This window comes from Crocuta crocuta, unplaced genomic scaffold (genome assembly GCF_008692635.1).
Source record: "Crocuta crocuta isolate KB4526 unplaced genomic scaffold, BGI_CrCroc_1.0 scaffold39, whole genome shotgun sequence".
Classification (NCBI taxonomy): domain Eukaryota; kingdom Metazoa; phylum Chordata; class Mammalia; order Carnivora; family Hyaenidae; genus Crocuta; species Crocuta crocuta.
The window spans coordinates 296,363-316,501 of record NW_027533334.1 but is presented as its reverse complement, the minus strand read 5'-3'; the positions used below and the strand labels follow the sequence as shown (position 1 = coordinate 316,501).

Below are 20,139 nucleotides of genomic sequence, written 5' to 3'. Positions count from 1 at the left end.
TTAAGTTAAAAAAACAAACAAGTTTCATGCATGGCTAGAGCTAGAGGCTCAATCAATATCAACTGAACTCCATCTTATTCTATTCTTGTTTCCCTTTGGCATTCTTCTGCGTTGGCTCAAGTCTCAGAAAGACTCTCTTCTTGGCAGTTGCCACTAGCTGTAACTTACAATTGATCTTTTCCACATTCTATCCAAGGATTCCAACAAATGTCTTAAAATTGAGTTTGATTGGCTGCGATTGGGACACATGCTTATTCTTGAGCCTATCACCATGACCAGGCAACTTAAGTGCTCTATGCTGGCTATATCTTGGTTACATGCCACCCCTTGGATCCAAGGGTAGAGACATCTTCTATAGAACCTCATGGACTGCAGTAGAAAAGAGGGCTTTAAAAAATTAGAGTATTATTCTGATAATTCAAAAACAATAAATATGAACTATATATGAGAAGAGGAAAGATATACAGGTACTATGTCAATAGGAAGTAGTATATATAAAGTATAAATAACTAATCATGAAGCTCAGTGCATCATGACGTAAATATATCTGGCATTGGACAGTCATTATAGAATTATCCTTACTTTTTTTCAAATACATAATATTTAGATGTATTTGAAGAATCACCAAAAAGTAGATGAAAGGAAGGCCTTTAGGCCCTCTCTACAAGTGTTCTTTTTTTCTTTTCTTTAGGAAACATTCATTGATCTCTTTCTGTCTAGAAATGGGCAAAAATTGAAAATTACTTCAAAGGCACAGGCATAGTCATAATAAATCTCAAAATGTCATCAAACTCTTCATTATTGTATATATTTTTTGCTTTCTTCACCTGTAAATATCTTTTAAAAGTGTCATTAATGGGATATTTACCTTCTTAATATTATGCACTAATAATAAGGAACTTATGAAGGAAAAATGAATTATAAAGATAAATGATTACAATCTATCAATCTATAATTTAAATCTCCTTCAGGTAAGATTGTTGTCCCTAAGCTAAAAGGAAGTGAAATTCACAGCCATGTGCAGCAGCTGCTTTTGCTGAAGTCAGATACAATCAGCCAAGTCATAATCAGAGTGGGCTGGTAAAGGCAGCTACCCTTATTGAAGAACAATGCTCTTGATCCAGACACAACTGTATCCTGTAGAGAAAGGACTGGATCATGAGTGCTGATGGTGAATAAGAAATAATCAACTTAGTTTAGGAAGAGGATTAGTCTATAAGTCTAGACACCTGGCTTCTGATCCTGATTTGTTAATTTTCTATGTGATATTAGCTAAGGACTTGATCTATCTTGGCTTCAGTTTTCTCATTTTTAAAATGTGTGTGTGTGTGTGTGTGTGTGCGCGCGCGCACACGCGCATGCGCGCTTGCACTTTCTGTTTTCTAAATTTACTTCTAAGTGGCAAAATTCTATAATTCATTAGGGTGAAGAGAGATAAAGGTACATGGATCAGACAAGCACTTTTGAGAACCTATAGGTTGTATCAGTGGCAGTTGTTGTGCTGCTAAAATAATACAGCAGAAGGGCTCCATGCCTGCAATTTAGTGGCATCAACAACAATGGCAGCCAGGATGACCAAGAATGACTCAGGGAGAAGGGAGCTCTCCCTCCCAGAGACACTTATCCCAACATGAGCAGATATCAGGACAGAGTTGGAGAAGGCTGGTGATTTTCATGTCCACCTGTGAAACCCCTTTCCTAGAAACTAAATTGTTCCTTCCCACAACTAATCCCTTCCATCAGCAGGATTATAGCAAGGAGCAACTTGTCTTCAGTTACTGGACCAGCTGTGGGCTCATGAGCCAAACTGGACTAGCAGAGCTTTCCCTCAGCGATTTGGATATGGAATGTAAAGAGGTAAGTAATTTTCCCTTCTTGAATGGCTGACCTTATGACCCTTGTGAGATGTTAATGGTCATAGCTTCCACCACATGGCCAAGATAAGGGGAATCAACTAGAGAGGAAGAGAGAAGGATCAAGTGGAGACTCACAATGTTGATAGAAGGGGGACAGAGATTCTTACTAGCTAGAAAGTTCATCTTCTAATTCTTCCTGAGACCCAGTCCTGGGGTTCTATGAGCCACCCCAATATTGTTTTGAATTACTATTTAAAACACTGGGTTTTTCCTTAATTTGAATTAGTTCTGACTCTTACTAACTTGGGAGGTGAAGCTGAATATGTGTTTGTAAGTTAAGCTTTTAATATTTCCTGTAACTATTGGCTTTTTCAACTGATGCATTATTAGATACTGCATTAAATATAGATTATTTTCTTTAAGGCCCCTAAATTCTTGGAAGGAGGCAATATTATCCATTTTGAATATATGAGTAAACTGAGGTTTAGAAGACTTTTCTAACTCACCCTGGGTTAGACAGCTTTTCAGTGGCAAGACTGCTCTCTAACAGACTTTCATTGGTTGGATTCTAATTCCAATCAGTTTAACCTCCGGCTCTTGCTTTTAACCACTATTTAATAAGATTAGGTAAGATGTGGATTGCTAGTGGGAAATCTGAGATAGAGAAAGTGTGAGAAGTACTAATTTTCCTAATACTTTCTAATTTCCCCAAAAAGGAAATCAATATGGTTCTGAGTCAGGAATGGAGATATGAGAAGAAAACAAATGGTCGGTGTTTAGGGAAGCCTGGTATCAGAGTTTATCTTGTTATGTGAGATTCTGTAATTCTAAAAATTGGAGACTTCATGGAACTGTTAAGGAAAGGAAATTATGTAAGAGTTAGTCATTTAGAAGGGAAGCCTGTGCACCACTGGCTGGTATTTACCAGTGCCAGAGGTCAAAAGCTACCACTTGAAGCATTAGTGGATTCTCCCTCAATGAATTTCTCCCAGGCTGTAGAACCTTATAACGTTTTTTCCAGTCCGGCCATGTTGCCTTCCTAAGTATTTTTAATCACAAACATTCAGTTGGCCACAAACACATTCCTCTACAATTCCTTCATCTGCGTCTTCTAAAGAGTGAACTGAACTGTTAACTTACTTTTAAACAAAACTGAATAGTTGAAATGTCTGACTGCTTCCTATCAGTATAAAAATATGAATTTGTACAACAGCTGCAACTCATTTCAGCAGGATTAAGTTTTACCCAAAGAAGGACAAAAAAAAAGTTGTCTGTAACAAGGGAAGACTAATGTTCTCAATGGAAAGAAATGAATATACCCACAGCTTTTTAATGTTGGGTAACATAAAAATGGCTTTGAAGGTTAAATGAGAAACATCTTTTCTATTATTATTAATCATGTTTCCTGATGATTAGTAGTGTCAGATCACAAAGATTGTAAAATTATTAGGGAGTAGGATTTGAAGTACACTGCAAAAGTTCAATAGCAGTAACTATAAAATAGCTGATCAACCTTTATAAAATATCATGCTGTTTCATAAGGAATGGTAAAAATATGCCTTGAAGGTCTTTCTTCATTGAGAGCCTTTGCCATCTTTCTCCATGAATGAACTAATTGGTATCTTTTCAACCAACCAAAGTTATATGACAATATTAAATACATGTAAAATATTTTATAAGCACTCATAACTCACCACTGCAAATTAACAATTCCCGAGCATGCATGGTGCTGTAGCAATTAAAGGAGTGAGGCTGGATCTCTCACGGCTAATATCTGGGCTGAGTCACCGATTCCATGGTCAATACTTACTTTTTAAATTCATATCTTGGCATTCTCAGCTCACCTAGAGATAGATCAGTTCTTAGTAGCCAACTTGTTTATCAAACCATTCAAAAAGTCATTCGGAAAGCATGGCACAGAGGACAAGAGAAATGAATCAAGAACCAGGTGCCATGCATGAGCCTTACTTAGCTCTCCCACGTGAGCATATGGCTCACCCATCATGTAGCTTAGCTTCATCATCGGCCAAATGGAGATAATACTAATTCCAACCTTATGGAATTGTTATGAAAATTAAAAAAAATAAATAATTATAAAATCTCTAGGACAGTGCCTGGTATTGTAACAAGCACTATGTAATTGCTGAATATAAAAAATGAAATTTACTGATACGTTCCAGCAGTATTTATTAGATGCCTACCAAAGGTCAGGCACTATGGGTTGCATAAGATTGATAAGATACCTGTCCTCATGGAGTTCACATTCTGTTTGGCGGAGGGAGACAATAAGAAAGTAAGTAAATAACTAAATAGACAAGTTTATTTCAGATATGGATAATTTTCATTAAAAAAAAAAAGGATGCTGAAATGAGGTTTGAGGTGGGGAGATGGGGGACAGGTTTGGTCAGAGAAGCTTTCTTTAATATTTGAGTCAGAACCTGAAGGATGAGGAGTGAGCCATGTGAAGCACAGAGGGGAGAGCCAGAAGCATGGAGAGGATAACCTAGTACGCATGGAGTTTGGTTAGAAAAGGCTAAGCGCACAGTAAGAAGTTGGAGAGTCAGGCAAGCAGCTGATGATATATGACCTGGCAGGTCATGCTAAGGACTTGCAATTTGATTTTTAATTTTAAAGAGAATTTATTCCTATTATGGCTCTTTTCATTTCAAGTGAATAAATTTCACTTAAACAATAGAAAAATACATTGCCTACAATCAAAATATATTCAAGGGATAAATCTGATCCAGGCAGAACTGGATCATCCAGACCTTCAATAATGACTTCAGGAGACTGTTTTTCCATCTCTTTCTTTCTCTCCTTGGGTTCCTCTCTCAGGCAGTGTTTTTACTTTAACACAGAAAGATGCCCATTGGCATCTCCCTACCAACACCTGCTTTTCAGTAACTGTAGTGAAAATACTTCAAGATAACTCATTGTTCTGGATTGTTATGAACTCGGTTGGGAACCAATCACTTTGACCCCGATCTGCTGTGCCTGAGTGACTTGTCCACCTCTGGGACCAGCGGCTGAGGTCAGTCTCAGAGAGAGAATGGAGATGAGGGCTTTCACAAAGGAAAAGTAATGTGCTTCTAGCAGAATAAGAAAGTGATGGATTCTGAGCAGGTAAACATGGAAGACCTCTGTCAGATATTTGACTGATGTCACTAAAATGTATTTCATCTCTATCTCCACTGGCATCTGTGGAGAAGTCAAGTTCCCATGTGTTGTTGCAGGCATAGGTCCATGCATACTGCATCCTTTTAGGTCCTAAGAGAAGTTAACCTTCTCTGGGACACCTCCGTACCTTTCAAAGGACTGGAAAATTTTTCTGATTCTCTCCGTTACCATAAAAACTTGGAGGAGGCACACCCAGCTCTTCTGCGTAGACACTGTAGTGCTGTCTACTCCTTCCGCTACAACTGCCTCTGGTGTCAGGGTCACAAGGTTTCGCACCTCCTTAGGCTCCCTCAGGGCCTGGGAACATATCATCTGCCCTGTAATCTTACTAAATCTCTGTTGGAAGTGGGACAATATGGAGAAGATGGCATGAGGTGCCTCTGCACAAAGCTACCCAACCTGTGTTTTTACTGCTCTTTTGCATGCTTTTCTTTTCCTGACTCAGCCCTGATTTTTTAAAGCAATTTTAGGGTAAAACAAACAAACAAACACAACTTCAACTCGGCTTTTATATGTATTCTTCTCAATTCTATTGGTTATATATACCAGTTTGAATTTCATTAACAAAAAGCTAGGTTTTAGTAACTCCAAAATGCTTTATCATACTCTGTACACTTTGCTTAGCATTTTGTTAAAAGTTTATTCCTTTATTTTGAGAGAGAGAGAGAGAGAGAGGGAGAGAGGGAGAAAACAAGCATGAGTCAGAAAGGGACAGTGAGAGAAAGAGACACAGAACCCTAAGCAGGCTCCACACCATCAGTACAGAGTCCATTGTGAGGTTCGAACCCATGAACCACGAGATCGTGACCTGAGCTGAAATCAAGAGTTGGATGCTTAACAAACTGAGCCAACCAGGCACCCTAACATTTTTAAAAGTTTTCTTTTGTTCTTTGAGAATCAACTTTTCTTTTCCCTGTTGAGTGTGACTTCCCTTACCCAAGACAGGGACCCTAGTCCATACGTGTGGATGTCTGAATGTCCCTCTATTGATAAAACCACTGTGTGCTCCAAATCCATTGTTAGTCTTCCTGGGAGAGTGATGGATGTACATGCACAGGGTTAGTGTTTCTGAACCTCATTTTCCAGATGACCGCTTACCTTTTTATATCTTTCCTAAGATAGAATTTCCCAAGAGCTCTATAAAATTCAGTTTTTGACTATAAGCTACCAAAATGTACTGTGGCTATTTTAAGCAAGATAGTTTACTTGGATCACATCTGGGACTCACAGATGGAATGGCATACAGCAGGAATTTAGGTAACTTGTCAGCCCTACAGTGGGAAAGAATAACCTCTGGCCATGACTCATATCTTTGCATCATTTACTCAGGTCCAGGGAGAGTGTATCTCATTGGCCTGGCTTAGATCACATTACACCCACTGCACGCACAGGGCTGTGGAGAGGGTTTATCTCTTCCCCATGACTCTGTAATAGAAAGCAGAAGCTACTTCCCACCAAGACTATACACAATGGGGAAAGGACAACTCCTAGAATGCAAATCAAGATGCGATTAAGAATGAGAACAGAGTTGCCTTGGTGGCTCAGTGGGTTAAGCGTCCATTTCTTGATCTCAGCTCAGGTCATGATCTTACAGTGCATGGAATCGAACCCCACATCGGGCTTTGAACCGACAGTGCAGAGCCTGCTTGGGATTCCCTCTCCCTCTTTCACTGTCTCTTGCTGGCTTGCAAGCACACGTGCTCCCTCTTTCTCTCTGTCTCTCAAAATAAATAAATAAACTAAAAAAAAAAAAAAAAAGAATGAGAAGAACTCCTGGACAGGTAGAATAACGAGGCTACCTGCCACAACTCTGTGATTCTATATTTTATATATAATATTACCTAGGGCTAGAGATATCACTAAGGTACTATTAGAGAATACTACTATAGCCTGTTTCTAAAGATTAAAAACAGAAGAATAATCTTTATCCAAATCCTTCCATCCAGAAAGAACTTCTTAGACAGGTTACTTTGTCCCTCTTCCTATGCAAAGCTTTGCTTGTGTTGTATTATTCACATAGGGAAAGAGAGCACAGCATTGATATTCAGCTCCTCTGCTGAACTGGACAATGCCTTTCTATTAACAAATAGGAAATAAGCGAACAGAAGAAACCTAGTTTAGAGAGAATTCAAGGGCTATAGAAAGAGGAGGGTAAGAGGAGAAAGAGAGTGAGGGGTGTTACAAGGAAAGGAAAAGAATTCCATCGATGATGATGCTTCAGCAGCAGCTCTAAGAGGAAGATGACAAATGAACCGTTATCATGAACTAAAGGAATCTCTCTTTCTCTCATCCTTCTCCATGCCTTCCTCATTCCTTTGCTTTGTCTTTCTCTCTCTCTCTCTCTCTCTTCAATTTTATTTTGAGACCAGTACCTGTTCTCTAGTATCTGCTATTGGCAAAAGATTCATGAGGTAACTTCTACAGTCTTAACTATACTCTCACCGAAATGATTACCACATAGGGATTACTAGGACTTTTTTTTCCTCTTTCCCTTAAAACCTCTGGAATCACCTTTAATTTGTTCATTGGAGTAAATATGTAAGCATTTCCCATACAAAGCTGACTTACAGCTTTGGCTTTCTGTCCTGGTAGTGTGGCAAAGTATAGTTTAGTGTAAATCTAAACTACAGGTCTATGTAAACTTGCCCACAAATGTGTTTCCACTAAGTCTGGAAAGCCTACACCCAATGGTGAGAAACATGTAGAACTCTGTTTCCCTAGCTTTAATGATTTCTTTAACAGAAATCCTTTAGATTTTAATTGGATGTAGACCAACAAATTCATTCACCCAGCTCAGTGACTACCAGATAGGTATGTCATTGGATTGGCTACATGTTTTTGATAGAATAAGCTGTATGGCTTCTTGTGATTCAAGTTGTATGACTTTTAATAAAAAGAAAAGTAATCACTCTTATCATCAATAATTGTTGAATACTATCTTCTAGGAACAGTGCTCCTAGTACTTTAAATGTGTTCTGATGACTGCATTAAGAGATTATACATTATGATATGTATCGAGAGATCTATTATCATTTGTTATTAACATTCCCATTTTGTAGCTCTCATAAACAGCTTATAAGTGGTGGGCCACACCTACAGATCAAAGTATGCTTTTTCAAGAGCCCATCAGGCATTGCATAATCTTGAAAGTGATGAACTGGAATGTTAATTTGGATAAGGGATGCTTTATCAAACTTAGCTTTGTAACCAGAATGTAAACTCATGAGACTGATGATAGCACTCCAATATATATTGAGTTGTTCTGAAGGAAAAAAAGACTTTGCTAAGTTCACCAAGACACTCTTAGTATCTCATTCTGTTATACTTTCTTCACAGTGCTTTTCCAGTCTAAATGTGAGTTGAAGAGAGCAAGGATTTAGGCTATTTTTATAGCTATTTTCAGAGCATCTGAAAAGATTGACCAATGACAAGTGTTCAGTGAATATTCATTGGATGTTTCACTTACATATTAAAACTCAGCCATAAAATTAAGCACTGCATCAGATATCCAGGTGGAATCAAAGTCAGGCCACAGTCTCCTGGGTACTGTAATCTGATTTCCAAGTCCTTTCCTTGCTATATTTATTGTATGTTGTGAACATTGTATCTATGTGTGTGTTTGTGTACTAATGGAGGTTTAATGAACTTCTATATCCATGGAGAATATTCAGAGTATTTCCTCCAGCCTTAGTAGCATGAATCTGAAAATGTGCCACAGACAAATATTTAAAGCCTGAATTGCCTCTGAATATTATTTAAAAGGACAACATATTAAGGCAATTAAAAATATGAACCCTTAGTCTGGCAGCCTAGGTTAAATTCCCTATAAATTCTAATTTTCTAATTACTTATCGTATTCTTTATGATTCTCATATGAATATTAGAATTTTCTTTCCTTTGATCACAATGCTAATATGCTTTGTGTCATTTCCTGTCTTACTGTACTGACTAGATCCTCCAGCTGAATGTGGCATAGAAGCAGTAATAGCTGGAATTTCTGTCCTGTTCTTGATTTCAAAGAGACTGTATTAAAATAAATTATAATTGCTACTGTAAATTTTTTGTTAGATTTTCATTGCTAATTGTGACCGTTATCAATTCCTTTTTCTCAGCTCTAAGTGTACACCTTTTTGCCTGCTCTGTGAAAATGGAGCTGGGCCCTTTAATTATTTTTTCCTTTGACAGTGGTCATGAGTTAAACTTTGACAGTATAGGGCAGTAGAGAGAGATACTGCAGGAGGTTATCCTTCCTGGCTCTCTTTTCTATCTCCTCGAGCAGCTGCTATGAACTCTCTTTTTATTGTCTCTGCCTTTGCCTTAGATCTCCATCATCTTTAATCTGGGTTGTAACACAGAATTCTGGCCTTACCCAGGTTGTTTCTTCCCTTAGCCATATAGCTATTCAAGTTAACATTCTAAAACAATGTCATCAGATAGTCATCTTTTCTCTTACATGATGATATTCCTGAAAATTTACCAAAGTTAAAAATGTGCAGGCCACCAATGGAATTCTGTATTATAAGGAAAATCTCTCCCTGGAGGACTAAAAATTGATCCCAAATTCCTAATTACAGTGCACCTTCTAGAAAGGGTTGCTAAAATTTTATAACTAACATCATGCACATCCTTTCACTTTGTTTTTTTCCTTCCTAATTATGAATGTAGTCAATAAGCTTAGGTTCAGTGAGTCCCTATGTTTAGCCTAATGATTCCCATCTTTAGCTCAAGTTTATTAGTTCATGAGATCTTGCTCGTTGTCACTAATCTCAGAATCTTTTTTGGGTAATGTTTGTTTGTAAAGTAATGTGTGGAAGGCAATAAAACTACTGTTTAAATTCCTGTGCTAAGATGCTGACATAAATTAGACACTGAGCAGCCACTACCCTCAAAAGGTTACATGTTGAATGGGGTACAAACATATATTTAGAACATAAAAAACAATTTTAGGGTTTTTGAACATACTGTCTGAAAGTAAGTTTTGTTTAAAAATATTAAAGTGGTCAAGGGCTCTATTTACAAAAACTTTTCATGTTTCTTCCTTCCCTTAAAAAAAGATCTAAACTTTTAAGCATGCTATTCCGTATCACCTAAAATCCCAGCTTATTTTCAAGCAAGAGCACTCTGTTTCCCCTCTTCCATTACCCTGTGCGCCCTCACTGTTCGCACGTGTGCTTGGTGCTCATGCTGTTTCTATAGTCATGACTTGCTGTCAGTCTGGCTTAACCATCTCATCTTCTCTTCTTTCAGAGTCACACTATTTTTTCCAAGCCTCTTGGAAACACTAACTCCAATGTGAGTCCTCTCCCTCCTCCCTTAAGCATCCCCAGAACAAATTAATTTCTCCTCTATGTTCCCAGAACACTATATTTTTTGAAACTGTTATCTTCTGATTGGCAGTAATTATACTATACCAGCATGGGGGTATAGTTTAAGTCACGTCTCCTTTTCATATTTCATTAAATAAAATTAAATAGTTTGAGTCATCCTTTAACCTCTTCCAACAATTTCCTCTTGTTCCCAGGGTCTACATTCTAGAACAATCCTGAGAATAATAAAAGTTCTAATAATCCTTGACATTGATATACTACTCACAATGTGCCCTTTGCATACATTAATGTATTTGGTTATGACAACATGTATAGGAAGATATTATTATAATACCTACTAACACAGGAGGAAACTGAGGTACAGAATAGTCTCACAACTGGCCGTCCATGGTTTGGTTACATCACTTTGAGCCTATGGAGAGCAAAGCCATACGCAAAAGGTGAAGAAACTGGTTTTGGGGTGACTCTGAAAACCAGGGTGGCACAAGCAGCTTTTGGGCCCGGGTGACATGGTGTGACACAGAATAAGAAAGAGAGACTCTCTTCTCACTTCTGGGTGGATCTCATCCTGGCTTCGGTCCAGTGAGGATTCAGGGAAAGGCAGTGGCTCATCTATCTTGGAGTGTCCCGTTTGGGCGGCACTGGAAGCCAACACTCTAAGCACGTGTGTAGACCTTGTCCTGGCATGCTCAGAGGAAACTGACGAAGGAAAGAACTGGTGTGTTAAATATTTGGGGGAGATCTCTCTGGGGATATGAAGAAGTAACTGGGTGAGACTTGGATAAATTGTAAGTCCTCCTTTATGAGGGGCTGGGCAAGAGATACTGAAATCTATATTGTTATTATTTTTTAAGTTTATTTATTTATTTCGAGAGAGATGGAGAGAGTGACAGTAGGGGAGGGGCAGAGAGAGGAGGCAGAGAATCCCAAGTAGGCTCTGCACTGTCCGCGCAGACCTCGACAGGGGCCCAAACTCACAAAACCATGGGATCATGACCCAGATGCTCAGTTGACTGAGCCACCAAGGCACCTCTGTATTGTTATGCTTAATGAGACTCCAAAGTGCCTATGGTTTTGTAAAACCCAGAACCACCTTGGATGCACAGGCGATCTTATCTAGTGTCCACAGCTAGCTTTAAAATAGGCATTATTATTATTTCTACCTTAGATGTTTAAGAAACTGGAATTCAGAGATTCTTGTAAGTTGCAGAACTGGGGTTCAAACTATTTCTGACTCTAAAGTTCACTTTCTCTCCACTGTACATGGTAACTGTCTTCTGGTTGCAATGGAAAAAAAATACTGTTTTGTCTTCTCTTTGACATATACATGCAAAGCATTCCTTTTTCAGTACTTGGCATTTCTCATGACCTAGAAGTTAGAATTCATTGATACTTTTATAAAATGAAATCCCCAGTGAAGAATTTTGTCCTCACCCGTGTTCGAAAAACCTCAGGATGCTGCTACAATGTGATGATTCTCAATGTGGTTTTCCTTAGAAAATGTGAGTTCAGATGTAGCTATCACTTTTAATGTGTGAAGAAAGGCTTACGTATACCACACTCACTCACTATCAGCTCCTATGGCATACAGATAAGACTAAGAGCTTCCATTGTCCACAATACACAGTCCAGCCTCACACAAGTATTTTTTAATGCTTATGACAACACAAACACAAAATGTGTTTCCCGAGACATGATCTTCCTTATAAATATGTACATTGTCCTACCTAAGCAATTCTTTGAAAATCTTCCTTTATTAAAACAAATAAAAATAAAATTGTGTCTCGACTAGAAACAGGAGAGATGGTGTTATAAATCAGTAAAGATGTAACCCAATCAGGGGATTCTGCATTCAGTTAGATTCAATTCTTATCAGTTCTGATGAGATGATAAACTTGATTTTTATCATAGGAAATGGGATTGTGCAGTAGGTTTAATTTTGAATAATGTGGGATATTCTAATTCAGAGGAAACTTCAATTCATTCCAAAGAAAGGGGGTGTGCCATTGCTTACGGACAACGTTAACAGTTTCACCGAGAACCTGAGTTTAGTTGTTTGCCAATTCCATGGGATTCAGGGAAGCATACTTGATTCATTTGGACATCCCAGAGGAGGGGGTGAGCGCCTCCCAGTGTGGGCTATCTTAATATGTACTTGCTTCTTTTTCTCAGTCTTTTCTCTCCATCTTTTTTCTCAATCTTTTCTCTCCATGATGGGTCAGATTGCAAAATGATGCCACCCCCCCCCTTCTTGTGCCCACTTCTGACTAGCTAATAATCAGCAATGTTTCAAAAAATAAAGCCCTCTTGGTAGAGGTAAGAATTTAAATCCCCATGCTATACAATTAAGCTTTTTATTGGGATGCACACATGTAACAGATTTAATTTATATAAACATATGTATATTAACATTTTTTTAAAGTTTATTTATTTACTTTGGGAGAGAGAGAGAGAGAGTACAAGCAGGGAAGGAACAGAGAGAGAGGGACAGGGAGAATCCTAAGCAGGCTTCGCACTGTCAGCAAAGAGCTCAGTGCAGAGCTTGAACTCACAGACTGTGAGATCATGACCTGAGCCAAAATCAAGAGTCGACCACTTAACCAACTGAACCACCAAGGCGCCTCAATTTTTAAATACTCTATGTGGAAGCAGGAGGTGAGAAGAAAAAAAAAAAGCAACTCTGTCTCAGAGTCGGCCCCTTAAAGCCATGCAAAAGTTTCCAAACTAACTGCCTGAAGGAAAATCTAGACTGTATTTTGCCAAGAATGTTTCCCTCTAGTATTTTAATCCCAATAAATTCTACGTGTCTCAGAAAATGAATCCATTCTTTTCTAGCATCTTTAATTTGTTGATGTTCATGATTTTCTACATTTTAATTTTAATCAAAGTATGAAATAAAACATCAGTTCCCAAAAGATACACTGTGAGTGTTGTACTCGGTTTGAATCCAAATAGGTTGTTTTGAATATTTGAGGTTTTTCTTCCCTTTTAACAATCATGAATAAACTACTGTTCTTGCACAATGTGGATGATTAAATGATAAAATTTGGAAGTAAACTCCATAATGGAGTAAGAATGAAAACTCATGAGGGTTGTAGTGATGTTAGGCCATGGTATTTCATTGAAATGGTTGTTCTTAGCAATTGGTATGTCACTACTTTTGAGGCTGGTGTGTGGGCGGCCGGCTGACTGCTGAAGATTTAGCCAACAGTTGGAATATCTTAGGCTGGAAAATGTGTTGAAACAAATCTTCAAGTCAGCATTAGAAGCCGAAAACCTTGCAGAATGAACGCCTGTCATATTCTCTTAGCTAGGAATGCATCACCCCACGCTACCTCCACCGCTTCTGCCACACAGCCGTCTCCAGGAGGTGGAACTCTTTGTATTTCTAAATCCACCTTAAATACCACCGCCTCCTCAAAGTGCGCCCCCGAGTCGTCCTCCTCCACACTTGAAAAGTCAGCTCTCTACTTTAAATGCTCAGATTATTACCCGTGTCTTTCCTAAGGCAGATTTACTCTTCTTTAGTCTGGCCATCTGAATCCATGTCTTTCCTGCACTTGATTCTAAATGCTCTCCGAGTTCAGGTTCATTATTGGATTCATCTCTGACTTCTTCATAGACCTTAGAGAGTGCTCTGCACAGGCCTGGAATAACAATGCAGACAGCTTACATTTATTGGGAGTTTATGATACGCCAATCAGTCTGGAAACTTCAAAACTCATATAAGACAGGTACTCTCATTATTTCTATTTTACAAGTATGAGACTTGAGACTTCAAGAGAATGAATAGCTGGTAAATATTCCCACACAGGACTGAAACCCAGGTGGTGTGACTTCAGGGCAGGTGCCCTCAAGAAAGGGGAGGAGGCACTAAGTCAGAAAATAGTGAATTTACCAAGTAATTGCCAGAATCAATACAGAGGTTAAGGTTATGTGTTCCCATCTTCTACCTTAAGAGCGTTCAATTAATCGGATTCCCACATTTCACGCTCTAGCCCTTTCCAAACAATTAAAGAACCAGAAGTGCACACTTTCCCTCCATTCACAGTTTTCTGGTCAGTTTAATTTTAATCTGGAACATCCAGGATTTAAATTCAGGAACACCAAAGCCCAAAGCTTGGTATTAGCAATACTACCTTGGATTCTCTACTCGCTGAAATGTTTACCTTCCACTGCTGCTGTGGCCATTAAAACTTCTTTCGACTGTGTCCCTTGGTTCCTCTGCTGACCAAGTCCTAGAGCTTCTTCCTTTCAAACCTGTTTATCTATATTCTTAGGCTTCTGATTTCTCTTCCAGACTATTGTTGTCAAGGTCAAACAAGTCACTCTTTTCATTTTTTCTGTCCAGGTCAAATTTTTAGGCCTTACAACATACTTGCTGCTCCTCTCTGTGTCCTCTTCAAGTTATGCACACATGATATTAATATTAAGTGACTGCTTCGAGTTAGTCAGTTGTGGCTCTAATAACTGTCATGTGCGTTTTTCTGAAAACAATAATTGCAAGACTGCACAGGCTGATTCGGTAACTCTGCTGTCGTGTGCATGAATATAAAATAAACACAAGGGAGCAGATGAGACTGAGAGAAAGCAACTGCCAACTGGAACTTTAGAAAAGAATGATGTTCCGTAACCTCAAGAGCCATCGAGCACAAGTGAACCGCATCTCTTTCTGGCAATATATTAAAGATACGTGAAATTCTGTGGCTTCCCTCCCCCACCTCCTATACTTTGGGGGTATGTGGAACTGATCTAGTGCATAATGGTGAGCAGCCTAGTAACCTTTGTTGTGTGGTACTTAGAGTTAGAGTGTAGCTCAGACCTATTTTTGGCATTTTCTTCCTATCAAGATTCATAATGACATAGCAACAGTCATGCGGGATACACGTCTCTTCTATGTTCCAATATTTCTGTGCCTGCTCTATAGAAATGGCCAACATGATTTGTCGTATACACAGGGAATGCAGATTTTATGAGGTTATTATGTATACCTTCAGTATTGATCTTGTTTTCTATTTTTAAATTAGCCTCTGTCAAGATACACGGGAGTAAAGAATTTCAACATTTTCTTACACACACCATTAAAAAATGCCATTGCCTCCCATACTCGTAAGGGTTTTTCCAACAGAAAGAGTATGTAAAAGCAAGCACTAAAAAACCATCAAGTAATATAAGACTTCCTGTTATAATTTATTATTATCATAGTTATTATTATTACTTTTGTTATTAGGCAGGGAAATAGTCATCACTAGCACTGTATTATCACACTGTAGAATTAGAAAATTTAACTTGGTTATTTGGGTGATGAGTTTCTGTAAGGAGTCTAACCTAATTATACATTCAAGCCCATCTTTAATAGGTTCTTATTCTTGATCCATATATAATTTAAATACTCCCTGTATTTCTGCCTTTTGGTTTTGATTCTTTCCTGCTCTCTTTGTGTATCTCTCAGCTCCAATGCTGCCTCACTTTGGAACACTTCTTAAATTTTAATGTGTTTACAAATCACCTAGGGATCTCATTAAAGGCCCCATTCCTTGTGGCCTTGAGATTCTGAGCCTCTAATAAGCTCTCAGGTGACACTAATGCTGCTGGTTCCATGGACAGCACTGAAGAGAGAACAACTTTATGTTTTAAAGTTCTCAATTAGACCCATGTAAGAAGACGTATTCTTGATTTTTCTCTCTTCCCAAATGCACAACTAATCATTCGTTTGTTCAACAAATATTTATTGAAGCCCACCTGTGTGCCAGGTAAATCAAACACTCTTCATTCTAACGCAGAGTAACTTACTTTTTCCATTTCTACTGCTACTACCACTCACGTTCAATACTACAATTATCTCTCTTCTGCACTTTTGCAATAGCTGCTAAGTACATCTTTACATACTTTATTCCTTTGTCAGTTCATTTCCTTTAAATAGCGAAAAAAAAGTTTTAATACATTTCTCATGTTAGCATTCCAGTGTATCTAACTAATACTTTAAAACCTTCCCAATGACTTTTAAATCCCAAAGTGTTAAGATAAAAAATCAGCAAGATCCTGGTTACCTTCATCTCCCATCACTTCCCTTCTGGCTTTTGATGTTCCAGAATTTTGGTAGTTTTTCACTTACTAAATTTGCTAAGCTTCTTTCCATCCCAAGTCCTTTGCACATGCTCTTCCTTTGCCTGGAATGCTTTTCCTCTCCTTCTTTATCTAATAACTATTCACCCTTCAGAACTTAAGAGTAATGTCACTTCATCAGAGAACCCTCATTTGATCTTCCAGCATGTTAGGATATCCTGCTACAAGTTCTTTTAATGCCACCTATTTCTTTGGGCAGAGGCACTTTTCATAGACATAATTACAGAATTAAACATGCAAATTAGTCTGCTTCCTTTGGTAACCCTTTGCATAGGGGCATGGGTCTTGTCTCTTTTTAATTTTTATTCATCTAGCTCTTAGCACAGTGTCTGGCAAATAGTTGATGTCAACAACTACTTAATAAATGAAATGATAAAAATAAATAGAAAGAACTTGGAACATTCTGGTCCATCTGGATCCCTCTGTTAAAAACAGAAGTAGTTTGCCAATTTTCAAAGAACCAGCCTATAACAAAATACACATCATTAAAATGTTATCCAGTTTCTTAGATGTATTCATTTGTTGTTTCAATGTCTTCCAGTGCTTCCATATCATTTATATGGTGTCCAATTTCCTCTGAAGTTCATGAGATGACTAATAGAAAACTTAAGTTACTTGCATATGAAAAAAAAAAAACCCCAACTGTTTATGTATTTGAGAAGTGTTTAATATACTGCCACATACAACCTCCTACTGCTTCATAAATTGTTTCTGATGACACACAGTCTTTGTATATGGTGAATTATTATATGTGTTTAAGTATCCTTTGTCAAAAAGGAAGATGGATCTCGGAGCTACATCCCAGAAAACCTTTGTAATTACATTATTTGGCTATTTTTAAAAGCTATGGTCTCATATTTTCTCTTTCTTGAAGTTCTGCCACCACCTTGGGGCATCAGGGAACAGAAATAGAGGGGTTCCTGATAATGATCCTCGAGTCCTGCCTATCCCTAGATATTTAGGACCACAAACACATTGGTCAAGGAGATCTCTACATTCTCTTCAGAAAGTGTCATTCTAGAAATATTTTTGGTCTGGAGAGTCATCCTTAACTTTCTGAGGAAGGAAAAATAATTCTGGAAAATGTACCTATCCATCTTTTACATAGTAAGCAGGTCAATAATCAAATTGATAAACTGGAGTAATAATATAGTTTGTGGCTTGGTTAACATATCTTCTGAAGGCCTTTATTGCTGTCCGACCTGAGATGATCTCAAGCAATGACCTCAGCCCTCCCCAGGCTGACACACTCTGTATGTCCAAAGTGGTGAGTCAGCTTTATTTTAAGCCCTGAATGGAGTAGGGCTTATTCTTTTCAGGTCCATGGTGGGCTCCAGGCCAGCCGCAGCTGTCTGCTCAGTGGATTTCAGCCTGCTGCTCAATGCAGACTGACTCTGAGCCCTTGGCAGGGACAAATGTGATCCTTGTGCTTATAGGAAAATGCTTACATTGTCTATTCTCTTTTTGTCGCTGTTGTTTTACAGTCCACGTTCCATTTAATAGACATCAGGAAAAAGCTGTTCCATCCTCATTATCTGTGGAAACAGTCATTCTCACTGGTACACTGTATAACACAGCTTCATGGAAGGTCCTGGAACTCCTGAACCAACCCACAGGATGATGGTAGGTGTTCTGTAATTGAGGGGATATGACCACACATCACCCCAGGGTTAGCTCAGCCGTATTCTGGCTCGAGCTCTAACTCACCTTCTCACATTTACATCTCTAATCTTACCTCATTCCCCAAGGTTTGATAATGTGGGTATAATAAGCATTCTTTTTACTGTCTTTCTTTCTTCTAACAAATTGTGTTCCAGATTTTGTCCTCTATTTTCATTAGTCATTTGAGTAAACACACTTAAGATGTTTATGCTTTAATCTGGTAGCTGAATTTCCCAATTTATAAACAGAGTAGATGGTTAAGGTAACCGGTCTATGAGTGTGTCAAGAGGCTTGGTTAGTTCTTATAGAGTATCTGAAGACTTATTTTTGTGGCATTTTGGACATTCTCCTCTTACTTTCCTTGGCTTCCTAAGGTCACATTCTATAGTTCTATCCCTAAAGAATCCTGGGGTATGCTTATACTACCTCATCTCATCTGCTTAGGTTGTGAGAGAAAATTAAGAGTTTAAAAATGATGCAAAGGAAATCAACCTCTCACTCTTATTCTCTCCTGTCCTTCACTGTCCCCATGTCCTTCTCTCATCTTTCCATTTTTTCACTATGAAATCTTCTCTTACTTATTTAACAACATTATGCTGAGGCTTCTCATGTTCAGGTTGTACTAGGCATTAGGGAGGTAATAATGAACTAGACAGAACTTCTCCCTGACCAGTTTACATTCCAGTGAGGAAAACCAACAGTACACACGTGACAAAAGCCATAATCAAGAGAGTGATGGCTTGCTGTTATAGATCCTCATGGAGACAGATCCCTTTCTAGCTGAAGGAAAAGCACTCTACCTAGTGTTCAGGAAAGCCTTCTCTGAAGAGTTGGATTTAAGCCAAGATCTGAAGAATGAGACCAACTTGAACATGCAGAGAACTTGGGAGAAGCATTTTGGGTAGAGGGAAAAGAAGGGAACTTTCCTGTGGTATTTTAGAGATTGACTGAAATCCAGCATAGCTGGAGGGTAACACAAAGTAGAGATGAGGGAGGCTGGGGCCAGATCACAGGAGAGCTCTGTAAGTCATAGCAAACTCTTGAGGAACAATGTTAGACCCATTGTGATGTCTCTTTGTGAGAGCTCTGGTGGTTGCCTGGTAAAACCAGGTGAGAATTTCAAGAAAATAATCTGCTTGGTAGATTAGGCATAAACATGTTCAGTCTGGACCTGGAATGAGGATCAGGAGAGAAACTCAAGAAAGTCCATTTTTAGGGCCATTGTCCACAAAGAAGTATCCAGAAGAACAAGGGTTCTCATTTTCAAGAGTACATCATATAATGTACTATACACAGTGTTATACATTCCAGAACTTAGAATGTCTGCCCTCTGTAATTTCCAGGCTATACCTCCATTCACTAGGCTGACCACTTATCTCCACATGCTCGACCTATTTATTAGGCATCCAGGTTGGTCAGACCAAATTTCTCAGCAAATTTGGCTGAGCACATCCTACTTGAATACAAAAACCACCACAGCAAACTCCTTTTAGCTTTTCATTCACATGAATGAAAATCCATCTATGTGGATGCCTACTGAGCTTATACTTTGTACAATATTCCACAACTGCTAGTATTTGAATTTTTAAAAATTCTTAATATGCTTTCATCACCCTCCCAGGTTACAGGTTAAAATGTGACCATTTGATTCCTAGATATCCCGTTCTACTTGTTTCTTGTTGGAGGATTACCATCAAGCTGTAAACTCCTAATACTCTGGTAATAGTTGTAGAAATTTAAAATACAAATGCACTTGCTGCATTATTTTCCAACACAGCATTTTATTCAGCCCTACTTAAAATGAATAGTTTAATTGACTTCCTTAGGCTCTTTGAATAATAGGTTGAGCCAAAGGTGAAATAATATCTTATTATTTGCATTATTGTATTTCAGGGCATGGGGCTAACTCTGGTGGAGAACTAGGAAAAGTCACATTTAAAGGACCCAGATGGTGGAATACCATATGTTCTATATCTTTGTATGGGAAACAG

General features: G+C 38.4%; 1 long non-coding RNA gene across 1 annotated transcript; it reads left to right on the top strand.

Annotated features, from left to right (window-relative positions):
* The first annotated feature begins 1,486 nt into the window (after positions 1-1,486).
* On the top strand, positions 1,487-20,092 carry LOC144218383 (uncharacterized). Its single transcript, XR_013331142.1, has 3 exons — positions 1,487-1,857; positions 17,971-18,109; positions 20,042-20,092. It is a non-coding gene; the product is annotated as an uncharacterized LOC144218383 (long non-coding RNA).
* Positions 20,093-20,139: the final 47 nt, after the last annotated feature.